Raw genomic sequence first — 11,519 nt, forward strand, 5'->3', positions numbered from 1 at the left:
TTTGACTACTTTTAATTGTGTCGCACGTGTTTCATACAAACTTTAAACATTGTTATGTACTTGTTATGGAAACTACTTTTGTAAACTTTGAAACATCCTTATTTATGAAATGAATGCGACATATTTTTCGGTCAAACTTTGTTATAAAGACTTACGACCATGTAATGGGACCATACGTAGATGACGCCGTCATTTGACGATTTGTCGGGGTCGCTACACAATCAAACTTGTTATGACTTGATTAATTGAAATAGGTTTCATATAGAAAATTGACCACCCAAGTTGACCGGTGATTCACGAACGTTAAAACCTGTAAAAACTATATGATGACATATATATGGATATATATATATATATATATATAGTTAACATGATATTATGATAAGTAAGTATCTCACTAGGTATTTTAACAATGAGTTATATACATAAAAATAAGACTATTGAATTAAGAAACTCGAAAACTGTATATATAACGATTATCGTTATGACAATATCTTACTAAATACATATGAATCATATTAAGATATTGATACACTATGTTTAATCATGATAAATGATAAGTAAACATATCATTAAGTGTATTAACAATGAACTACATATATAAAAACAAGACTACTAACTTAAGGGTTTCGAAACGAAACATATATGTAACGATTATCGTTGTAACGACATTTAAATGTATATATATCATATTTAGATATATTAATTCATCATATTTTTATGATAATATAATAATTTAACATATCATTAGATATAATAAATAATGGGTTAACAACATTTAACAAGATCGTTAACTTAAAGGTTTCAAAACAACATTTACATGTAACGACTAACGATGACTTAACGACTTAGTTAAAATGTATATACATGTTTTGTTTTAATATGTATTCATACACTTTTGAAAGACTTCAAGACACTTATCAAAGTACTTCTACTTACCAAAAATGCTTACAATTACATCCTCGTTCATTTTCATCAACAATTCTACTCGTATGCACCCGTATTCGTACTCGTACAATACCCAGCTTCTAAATGTATTTACTATTGGTATATACACTTCAATGATCAGCTCTTAGCAGCCCATGTGAGTCACCTAACCATTTGGGAACTATCATTTAACATCTAGCATGAAATATCTCACAAGGTTACAAACTAATGAAGACTATATTGCCACCCCTAATTCACGTGAATGAGAGTATTCACAAACACATTTTCATTTCAATTTTCTTGAATCAAATTACTCTCTCTCAAGTGTTCTTCCTTTGTTCTAAGTGTTCTTCATCATCTTCAACAAAATCTAGCTCAATCTAGTTCATAAATCCATACATAAACCAAGTTATAAAACAACTTCTCAAGAACACACCAACAACACTTCCAAGTTTGCTAGCTTACTTCCAATCTTGCAAATCCACTTTGAGTGATCATCCAACCTCAAGAAATCTTTATTATTTACAGTAAGATATCTTTTTAATATAAGGTAGTAATCATATTCAAACTTTGATTCAATTTCTATAACTTTAACAATCTTATTTCGAGTGTAAATCTTACTTGAACTTGTTTTCGTGTCATGATTCTACTTCAATAACTTTCAAGCCATCCAAGGATCCTTTGAAGCTAGATCTATTTTTCTCATTTCCAGTAGGTTTATCCACAAAACCTGAGGTAGTAATGATGTTCATAACATCATTCGATTCATATATATAAAACTACCATATTCGAAGGTTTAAACTTGAAATCACTAGAACATAGTTTAGTTAATTCTAAACTTGTTCGCAAACAAAAGTTAATCCTTCTAACTTGAATTTTAAAATCAACTAAAAACATGTTCTATATCTATATGATATGCTAACTTAATGATTTAAAACCTGAAAACACGAAAAACACCGTAAAATCGGATATACGCCGTCGTAGTAACACCGCGGACTGTTTTGGGTTAGTTAATTAAAAACCATGATAAACTTTGATTTAAAAGTTGTTCTTCTGGGAAAATGATTTTTCTTATGAACATGAAACTATATCCAAAAATCTTTGTTAAACTCAAAGTTGAAGTATGTTTTCCAAAATGGTCATCTAGACGTCGTTCTTTCGACTGAAATGACTACCTTTACAAAAATGACTTGTAACCTGTATTTCTGACTATAAACTTATAATTTTTATGTTTAGATTCATAAACTTAAGTTCAATATGAAACCATAGCAACTTTAATCACTAAAAACGGATTTAAAACGAAGAAGTTAAGGGTAAAACAAAATTGGATAATTTTGCTTGTTGTAGCTACGTGAAAATTGGTAACAAATCTATATTAATCATATCCTAGCTAACTCATATTGTATTATACATGTATTCTAATATATTATGTAATCTTGGGATACCATAGACACGTATGCAAATGTTTTGACATATCATATCGACCCATGTATATATATTATTTGGAACAACCATAGACACTCTATATGCAGTAATGTTGGAGTTAGCTATACAGGGTTGAGGTTGATTCCAAAAATATATATACATTGAGTTGTGATCTAGCCTGAGACGTGTATACACTGGGTCGTGGATTGATTCAAGATAATATATATCGATTTATTTTTTCCTGTACATCTAACTGTGGACAACTAGTTGTAGGTTACTAACGAGGACAGCTGACTTAATAAACTTAAAACATTAAAACGTATTAAAAATGTTGTAAATATATTTTGAACATACTTTGATATATATGTACATATTTGTTATAGGTTCGTGAATCGACCAGTGACCAATTCTTACTTCCCGACTAAGTAAAAATCTGTGAAAGTGAGTTATAGTCCCACTTTTAAAATCTAATATTTTAGGATGAGAATACATGCAGTTTTGGAAATGATTTACAACATAGATACAAGTATTGAAACTACATTCTATGTTGAATCGTTATACCGGATATCGCCCTTGTTGAACTTGGTAACCTAAGAATTGGTGTTTATTATAATTGCCACCAATTGACGCGAATCCTAAAGATAGATCTATGGGCCATTGACAAACCCAGTCAGAGAATTTGAACTGCTTTAGTACTTCGATATTTATATATGGGGATATTCTAGATGCATTTGTTAATGTCGGTTACCAGGTGTTCAACCATACGAATGATTTTTATGCAGATTGCATGTTATTGAAAGATGAAATCTTGTGGTCTATTATTACAATTTGATATATAGGTTAAACCTATAACTCACCAACATTTTTGTTGACGTTTAAAGCATGTTTATTCCCAGGTAATTATTAAGAGCTTCCGCTGTTGCATGCTAATATATGGACAAGATTTGGTGTCAGCATGCTTATATAATATTGTTTTAAACTGCATTCGAGATTTACTTTGTTGTAACATATTAATATTGTAAACCAATATGTATTGGTAGTGTGTAAGTGTGATATTTTTAGTTTATCATTTCTGATAATCTAGGTGGTGTCCTTTTAACCTTTTCGATAAAATAAAGGTTATGGTTTGTTTTTAAAAACGAATGCAGTTTTTGAAAAACGTCTCATATAGAGGTCAAAACCTCGCAATGAAATCAATTAATATGGAACGTTTATAATCAATATGAACGGGTCATTTCAGTTGGTATCCGAGCGTTGGTCTTAGAGAACCAGAAATTTGCATTAGTGTGTCTTATCGAGTTTGTTAGGATACATTAGTGAGTCTGGACTTCGACCGTGTTTTCTTTAAAAACGATTGCTTAACACTTTTGTTGGAAACTATATATTATTAACACGTAAATATTATGTGATATATTAACCTCTTAATGCATTTGATATTGTGTGATAGATGTCTACCACTAGTACAAATCCCATCGACTCACCTAATAATAATGAAGAGTCGAATATACTTTGGGAAGATTCACAAATTCCCGAAGAGGAACCGGAAGAGGAGGAACCGGAAGAGGAGGAACCAGAAGAAGAGGAACCGGAAGAGGAGGAACCGGAAGAGGAATAACTGGAAGAAGAAGAGGTTTCGGAGGAAGAAATATTGATACCTACAATAAATCAGTTAAATAAAAGAAAATCCTCAACCAACGGACCAAAGTCAATAATGGTCAATGGTGTTTCCGCCGAGGAAGCAAAATATTGGGAAGATTACCAATTTTCTGATGAATTGGATCCTGATGAGGATTCCGATGATGTAATAGAAATTACCTCGACCCAATTTAATAAAGCAAAAGAAAATAATAAGGGAAAAGGTATAAAAATAGAGAAACCTGATTTCAACCCCGATGAACTTTATATGTATCGGTAATAGTGCTCTAAATGAACATATATTTAGGCACAATATCCTTCCAATATGAAAAGCTTTTAGTTGTAATTGTTCTATTTTTATGTAATATTCGTTTAAATAAATAAGTGTGAAGACAAAAGAAGAAAATGACGATTTGAAGACGCAAATGACCAAAAAGCTAAAAAGTACAAAGTACAATCCAAGTGGTTCAATTTATTGATGAGAAACTTCCAAAAATGATAAGAGTACAAGCCGCAAAACGCAAAGTACAAGATATTAAATAGTACGCAAGGACGTTCGAAAATCCGGAACCGGGACATGAACCAACTTTCAATGCGTGACGCAACGGAGCTAAAATTACAAGTCAACTATGCACATAAATATAATATAATATATAAATAATTCTTAAAATTATATATATATTATATTATATAATAAAACGTCGGCAAAACTAGAAAATAAAGTGATTGGGCTGGATCCAGCTGGCCATGCGATCACATGGCCAGGATGCCTAAAATCCATGCAATCGCATGGAGGGAAAATCCTGGCCAAGTCTATAAATCGAGCAGTTTTTGGACGAATTACACACATCTTTTTCTTTTCCTTCTTTGTAACGATAATATATATATATATATAATTTAAAGTTTAATTTAAGTTTAATAATAAATGGGTTATTGTAAGAAATGTTTTAAGGTTTTGTAAGTCGAAACTCTGTCCGTGTAACGCTACGCGATTAATCACCATTGTAAACTATGTTCTTCCTTTTTAAATTAATTTCTCGTAACTAAGTTAATATTATGCTTATTTGAACTGAAGTTATCACGATGTTAGACTAAATATTATGACGGGGTTATTAGATTTTGTACCATAATTAAGGTTTGGACAAAAGACCGACACTTGTGGACATTGGACTATTGACTATTAATAGATATGGGGTATTGTCTAATCGAATAACAACTCAATGGAACCTGTCGAACCTATCTTCAGATTAGTTAATCTAATAATTATTAAAATGATTATGTATGTTCTATTTAGTGACGTTTATACGACATCTTTTACGATCATTTAATTAATTATTCAGGTTGGGTAATTGATTATTCATTCTGATCAAGTGAGTAGATTAATATTCATATCTCATTAAAACAGGGGTGGATTACATACAAGGATAATTGATGTAATTGTTAACAAAGTATTAAAACTTTGGATTACACGCAGTCGATAACCTGGTGTAATTATTAACAAAGTATTAAAACCTTGTTACAGTTCGAATCCCTAATTAGTTGGAATATTTGACTTCGGGAATAAGGTTAATTTGAAGAGCATTTTATAATTATGACCGATGGACTATTATGGACAAAAACCAGATAGGTATCAAATAAACCAGGACAAAGGACAATTAACTCGGGTAACAATTAATTAAAATCAACACGTCAAACATCATGATTACGGAAGTTTAAATAAGCATAATACTTTTATTTCATATTTCATCGTACCTTTATTTACTGTCATTTTAATTACTGCAATTTACTTTATCGCAATTTAAATTCTGTCATTTATATTATCGTCATTTATCTTTACGCTTAAAATATAAAATCGACAAACCGGTCATTAAACGGTAAAAACCCCCCTTTTATAATAATATTACTATATATAATTATATATATTTTGTATAAATATAGTTGTTAAAAATATAGCGTTAAACTCAGCTAGCTCCCTGTGGAACGAACCGGACTTACTAAAAACTACAATACTCTATGATTAGGTACACTGCCTATAAGTATTGTAGCAAGGTTTAGGTATATTCCATAAATAAATAAATAAAACTTGTGTAAATTGTATCATATTTAATAGTATTTTCTAGTAAATATATAACTATTTCGTATACACCACTGCACACATCAAGTATTTTTGGCGCTGCTGCCGGGGACTAAGTGAAACGCTATAAAAAAAATTAGCTTTAAGCTAGTCTTGTAAAAATATATAAGTTTTTAAAATATAAAAAGAAAAAAATATATATATATTTCTATATTTTTAAGTATTTTAATTAAAAAGTTTATATTTTTATTATTAAAACTTATAAAAACTAATAAGTAAATTATTTTTTTTAATTTATAAGTTTTATTTAAGTTATGTTATTTTTATTTTATTAAAAATCAGTAAACGGAAAAAAAATATATATATATATATATTAAAAATTATTCGGGCCTAGTACTGTAGAAGCCCAACACCAAGCCTGGTATCCGATTTCATGTGATCGCATGAACAGAGCCTTAATAACTCATGCGACCGCATGATCTGCTCTGACAGGCTGATCCTAGGACTTAATTAATACGCGTAGGGTTCTTAATAAATAATTATTATTAATTAACATAATTAGGGTTTTAATTGTTTAATATTTTAGTTTTTAGTTTTAGTTTTATTAAGTTTATTATATTAAATACTTTTATAAAAAATAATAATATAAAAATAATATTTTTATAAAATTGTATTTTTATAACTTTAAGTTTTATTTTTTTTATTTTGTATCTTTTTATTAGTTAAAGCGTAATTTTATAATTTTTGGTTCGTAATTAGTTTTAATCTAGTATTTTGCCATAGTAGCTCTAGATTTTTAGGCTTTGCCGTAAAATCTCTTAAGTGCTTTTTCTTTAGATTAAAATTTAAGTGCTTTAGAATTTTGCGACACCGTTTTAAGATTTTAGTACGTTTTAAGTTATTGCCGTTTTGGATATAGAATTCCTTTTAAGCTTTAATACCTTTAGACGCAACTTTTAATTCTTAGTTTTTAGACTTTTAAGTTTCGACGCGTTACTTTCTTATTATTTTTTTGACCTTTTATTTTTCGACGTTTTTCGACGCGCTCTTTTTCATTCTTATTTCTCGACGCTCTAGTTTTTAGGATATAGAATTTTCTATTTCTTCTCTACAATTTCAAAACGAAAAAAAAATTATTTTAAGCAGTTAAATTGATAGACATCCAAAATTTTCTGGTTCGTAGTAATAGTTGGATTTGTTAGTGGCGAGTTGTGGCTTCCGATTTAAAGGGTCCTGGCTACCTGCTGCATCTATTGGCTATTCGAAACGTGGGCAAAATCAGAAAAGTCTATTTATTTGATAGCTTATATAATTTTTATCTTTTATAACTAATAGGATATTCAGTGAATGCACCGAGCAAAACGTTCACCACCTTTCATACGTTCACCACCTGTAACTCGATCAAGACATCTAGCCAATATTGTTGTCGTTGATTTTTCTTTAGAATCATCATCTAGTCAACCAAGTACTCCAATTCAAATTTCTGATAATCCTTTTTTTGAACCCGACTTCAAAATCGAGAACCCGGAGGATATTCAAGGACAATTTCAAGATCCTGAACGACTAATCATTCCTCCTGAACCACAAACCATTAAATCAGAATCCTCTAGTGATTCGTATTCAACAATTTCAATTATGGAAGTAACGGAAGCTTTAAGTATGGAAGATCGAATGAGAGCCACACATACGGGCCAAGGTCACGCCATTATTAAGCCAGACATTAATGTGCCAGAGTATGAAATCAAAGGACAAATCCTACACATGGTAACTAATCAATGCCAATATAGTGGTACGCCGAAGGAAGATCTAAACGAACATCTTCAAACCTTTAATAGGATCTGTACTCTATTTAAAATCTGAGAAGTGGAGGATGAACAAATCTATCTCATGTTATTTCCCTGGACTTTAAAGGGAGAAGCCAAAGATTGGTTAGAATCGTTACCTGAAGGGGCGATTGATACATGGGATGTTTTAGTTGAAAATTTTCTTAAACAATTCTTTCCGGCATCTAAAGCTGTGAGACTTCAAGGAGAAATTGTTACGTTCACGCAAAAGTCAAATGAAACTCTTTATGAGGCGTGGACAAGATTTGGAAAGTTGGTGAGAGGATGTCCTCAGCACGGTTTAGATACTTATCAAATAGTACAAATATTCTACCAAGGATGCGACATTAATACACGAAAAGACATCGACATAACAGCTGGTGGTTCCATTATGAAGAAAACCGCTACTGAAGCTCACAAAATTATTGATAACACAGCCTCCCACTTACATGAGTGGCACCAGGAAAAAGATATTTTTCGTTCATCTAAAGCGGCTAGAGCCGATTCTAGCCATGACTTTGATTCTGTTTCCGCAAAAATAGATGCTTTCGAGAAACGAATGGAAAAGATGAATAAAAATATTCACGCAATACGAATCAGTTGTGAGCAATGCGGTGGACCGCACTTAACAAAAGATTGTCACATCGAGCAAACGATGGAACAACGAGAGAATGTTTCCTACATGAACCAAAGGCCGGGAAATAATTATCAAAATAATTATCAACCTCCAAGGCCAAATTTCAATTGAAATCAAAACATTCTTTACAATCCAAATGGACCCAACAATAACTCGTACAACCAACAAGGTCCGAAAAACCAACCAACTCAAAACAACACTTTCAATCAACAAAGACCTGGCTTGTATAAACCACCATAACAAACTGAAGAGAAAAAGTCAAATCTAGAAGAAACGATGGCAAAGCTAATGGAATCTCAAACACAATTTATTACATCTCAAACCCAAACAAATGAGAGGTTTGATCAGTCATTAAGAACTCAACAAGCTTCCATTTTGAATCTAGAAAAATATGTAGGTACTCTTGCTAGCATAATGAGTGAGAGGGAACAAGGAAAGCTACCAAGTAATATTGAAGTAAATCCTCAGAATGAGAATGTTAATATGGTATCAACAAATTCTGAAAAACCATCATCAGAAGATGGAAAGGTTTTAGATGTGAGTAACAATGAAGAAGTTACAACACCACCACCACTCGAGTATGTAAAGCCAGTGGTGGTACCCTACAGACCATCCATCCCGTTTCCAAGAAAAGGAGTTGAGTATAAGCAAGTAATAGGTAATAAAGTTTGTGATACCTCTGGAAAGAAGAAGAAGAATAAGAAAGTACAAGAAACAAAAACCGTAAAAATAAATCCGGTGAAGACAGTTCCACCAAAACCTCCACCCAGGGTGGGTGATCTGGGTGAATTTATTGTTCCTTGTCTACTTAGTGATTGTGTTATGTATGATGCACTAGCAGATTTAGGTGCGAGTGTGAGTGTTATGCCTCTTTCATTATATAAGAGATTAGGAGTAGGTGAGTTAAGTCCAACAGAGATGAGTGTCTGACTCTTTGATCAAACCATTAGGCACCCAGTTGGAATTGCTGACAACCTACCCGTTCAAGTGGGTAATTTAACCTTTTTAGTCGAATTTATTGTCATTGACATAGAAGAGGACTCAAACATTCCTTTAATTTTAGGTCAACCATTCTTAGCGTCCACCAGGGCGTTATTTGATGTAAGAGAGGGTAGAATGACACTTAGTGATGGTGAAAAATTGATCACCTTTGTGAGTCAAAAGTCTAAATCTCCACCAACTAAAACCGTTGAACCAACAAAAACGATTGGTAAGAACCATGTTGTTTTACCAACTCCAACGGTAGTGCTTAACAATAATAAAATGCCTAAGTGTGGGGAAGATGAAGTAACACCTAATGATGACTTGATAACAAAGAACCCCGTTGTTGATACGAAATTAAATGACTCCGTTATTAACAGTTCAATGAAGAAACTTATTAAACGGATTCGCGATGCTAGAACCAAGGGGAACTTTAAGTTATGTAACCGTTTAGTATCCAATCTGTCGCCTAAAGAAAATGCGAAACTAGTTGAATTTGTGGATGTTACACAGGAATCAGACCAATGGCTTAAAGCAAAAGTCACAGATATGCAAGTTGATTATGGTCCAAAAGAAATTGACGATGAAGTTAATCACAATTTCAACACCACAGCTACCTAAGTGTGTGGAGATTCAAATGTTCTAAAGAGAAAACGTTCTCTAGAGTTAGTTGTTCTGTTCTCGTGTAGTTTCGAGAATGGAATCCGATTGGTCTTTTCCGCTAGCAGACACTAAAGAACTAGTTTTCTCCCCCCATTCTGAATTTTTGTTTTGTAGGTTTTGTATGAAATTAATACGCTTTTTCAATTTAAGTTTTGTGTGAATTTAAAAACAAAATTTACTTTATTTCATTAAGTTTAAAAAAATGATTTCTAAAATTCATCGTAAGTTGAAGGCTAGGTTATGGAACCAAAATTGCTTTAACCGAGGGCGGGGCAAAAAATTTTGTTATCATTATTTTTAATTTTATTGATCTAAAGTATACCAAAAAAATAAAAATAAAAATCTTTACTTTTAAAACAATCGCTTTAAAAACAACAAATTTTAAATTTTGTCGAGGGACGGACTAGGTAAACATACCGAAACTACCTAAAGTAAAAGGAAACAAAATTTTAAAAAATTATTCATTTAAATTGTTTTAATAAATAAAGGTTTTATTATATATATATATATATATATATATATATATATATATATATATATATATATATATATATATATATATTATATATATATATTTGTAGTTTATCTTATGTACAAAACAAGGTAAAACAACGCATTTTCAAAGACTGACATTAAAGTTCAGCAAAAGCTACTAATTTTAATGACAAGACGTAAAATATCAAATGTGATATAAAAAATATGTTTGCAAACTCGGTATTTTTAATCATTTTTCTACACTAATCACCCTCATGAATTTAAATTTTTACTGATTTCTTGCAAATGAGGGCATTGCATGATCTCAAGTGTGGGGAAGGGTTATAAATTCTCTCGGGTTTACACTTAGTTTAATTGCCAAATTTTGTAAAAATTTGAAAAATTTTCAACTAAATGAATTCAAAATCATATTTATACATATTTATGAACGATAAAGCTATGTGTTAATACTGAAATTATTGTTACCTTGGAGAGAACATAAATGGAGAAACAACCCAAAACGTTAGAATTCATTTAAAATGGAATAGAGGAAAATAAAAAGGCAAAGAAAAAAAATAAATAAAAGCTAAGTGGGAAGAATTTACCAAGTTATTTAAAACACATATCACATATTTGGTACAGATTATTGTAGGTACTTTTGTTTTGGACTAAACTAATTAGTTTTACCCGATTTACTATAATATATTTGAAAGAAAGATGGATCTGCACGATGAATCAATTCCATCATTAAAAGGAAGTAAAGTCTTCCGAAAAAGACACGCTTCTTGATTTAGGTCAGGAAGTTGTCGTCCAGACCAGCTGTAGGTTGACGAAAAATCTAGAAAAGTCATCTCTAAAATCAGCAGGAAATCCACGGACC

This window comes from Rutidosis leptorrhynchoides, chromosome 10 (assembly GCF_046630445.1).
Source record: "Rutidosis leptorrhynchoides isolate AG116_Rl617_1_P2 chromosome 10, CSIRO_AGI_Rlap_v1, whole genome shotgun sequence".
Taxonomy (NCBI): domain Eukaryota; kingdom Viridiplantae; phylum Streptophyta; class Magnoliopsida; order Asterales; family Asteraceae; genus Rutidosis; species Rutidosis leptorrhynchoides.